Raw genomic sequence first — 2,089 nt, 5'->3', positions numbered from 1 at the left:
TCAAGAATCTCCCCCCTTCCCTGTTGTTGCTGCGTGCGGCCGCTGCTCCCCGCGCGTTCCGCCCTCTCCACCCCGTGTCCTCGCGGACGGAAAAATGTCTTCAGCGGGACCCTCCCAGCGCTGCGGTCCCTAATCCGCAGCATCTGTGCCCAGCCCAGCCGCTCCCGCGGTCCGTCGCCGCACGGGCCGGTCCTGGGCGCTGACGCACGCGTTGGTGCAGCAGCCGAGCGGGGATCCCACCCGGGAGCCCTCGGCTCCGCAGCCCGGGGCACCGGCACCGCTCCAGCGCCGGGCACGTGGGAAGCTTCGGGGTGAAGGTCCCTGCGCGGGCGCTGCACGAGCCCGGCGTCGCTCTCCCTGCGCTTTGCTTCCCTCCCCGGCAGCTGATGCCGGCGGAGGCGGCTTTCCCAGGAAAGGGCGCAGGATGGGGTCCGGTGGCCCCGGCACAGTGGGGTCCGGCCCCGCCGCCCGGCTCAGGTGCGGCTCCGCTCTCCTGGCGGTCCCTCCCCTCCCGCCCGCAGTCTAGACGCTAATACTTTCCACGAAGATCAAGCTTGTTTTGGTGAAAAGACCATTGTTTTGTCAACATCGCATTTTCTTTGGCACGGCGACTTCCTCGGGGAGCGGAGGGAGCTCCGGGCTCCCCGCGAAGCCCCGCTGCCCGCCTGCAAGCCCGTGCCGCCCCGACACCGCCGGCCGCTCTCCCCGGAGCAGCAGCGCGGGGCGTTTCACGCTGTGCAAAGCAGCGGGTTTTCCAAAACCCGCCTGATCGAGAGCAAATGCCACCGCCATCCCCCGGGCCGCCCCGCACGGCCGGCGCGCTGGTGTGTGTTTGCTGGAGCTCATCACGACGGCCGTTACGAGAACCAGATGATGGTGGAGCCAGGAATGCGCTCGCCCATTAGTCACTGCAGATAAATACAGTCATCTGTTTCGGCACTATGAGGCTGCGGAGCTCAGCCAAGAGGAGCCGGCGCACGCTCGCGCCGCGGGAGAGCCGCCGGAGCGGGGCCGGGCGCGCGGGGGGATGCGGCGGGGGCGCGCGGGGGGATGCGCGGCGGGGGCACGCGGGATGCATCGCCCCAGCGCCTGCTCTGCCTTCACCGGCGCCTCGCTGGCGCGGATCCTGACGGAGCGGGTGGTCCCACGGGCCGGTCCCGCCCCGAGCTGCACCGTCCTGCTCCGTCCAGCCCGGCCCGGCGATGCTCGCGGCCTCCCAGCCCCGCCGTGCCGGTCCCAGCTCCCCGCGTGCCCAGCCCGGGCGGCTCCTCGCCGACGGCCGGTGCTGCAGACTGGCCCCAGCACCGCGCTGCCTCTGCGCCTCTCTTTTCTCCTTTTCCTTCTTTCTTTTTCTTTTTTTTGCAGCAAACAACTTTATTCCCCACTCTGACATTTGCCAGACCCACCTGGGAGCCTGCCGGGAGGAGCAGCCCCCCGAGGGAAACGCAGCTCCGGAGCCCGAGCGCGGGGCGGCGGCGGGGAGCAAACCCAGGGCCGGGGCGAGGGGCCCCACCGCCGCCCCCTCGGTTTTAAATTAAATAAGTAGATGCTTAAATAAGCAGAGGAGCGTCAAGCCTGTTGGCTTTGTCGGGATGCTGGCGGCTTTGGGATGCTGTGCTGGGAGGATGCACGGGCTGCCCAGGGAGCTGGGGCTGCAGGAGTCGGTCTCGCGGAGTGTTTGGGGAAGTTTCCTGTTAAAAAAAGAGGAGGGTGCATGTCCCCGGCATGCTCTTAACTCAGCTCTGTGGCCAGGGTTTATGTTTGATTTAAACAGCTCTCCGGCTTTGCAGCAGGCTGGTTCGAGGGGTGACGATGAGCGCAGGTGGCAGGGACACGTCAAGAAGCCGCTTCCTTCAGTGCATTGCTTTCTAGCTTTTAGTTTCTGATCTGTGTGCGTGTGCGTGTTCCTCTTGGCTTTTCTGGGTCTCTCACTTTCATCTGGGCACGGGGGACGTGCAGACGCGGTGCCGGGCGGCCCTGGACCGTGTGCCTGCGCCCTGCAGCTGGGAGAAGGAGCTCAGCCGTCACTGTAAGATGTACGGAGCGCCCACCACAACAGCTCCCTTTCCCTTCCCTGCCCTGCCCTGCC

The sequence above is a fragment of the Dromaius novaehollandiae genome, chromosome 27 (assembly GCF_036370855.1).
Source record: "Dromaius novaehollandiae isolate bDroNov1 chromosome 27, bDroNov1.hap1, whole genome shotgun sequence".
Lineage (NCBI taxonomy): Eukaryota > Metazoa > Chordata > Aves > Casuariiformes > Dromaiidae > Dromaius > Dromaius novaehollandiae.
Note: the sequence above shows the minus strand (reverse complement) of the source record.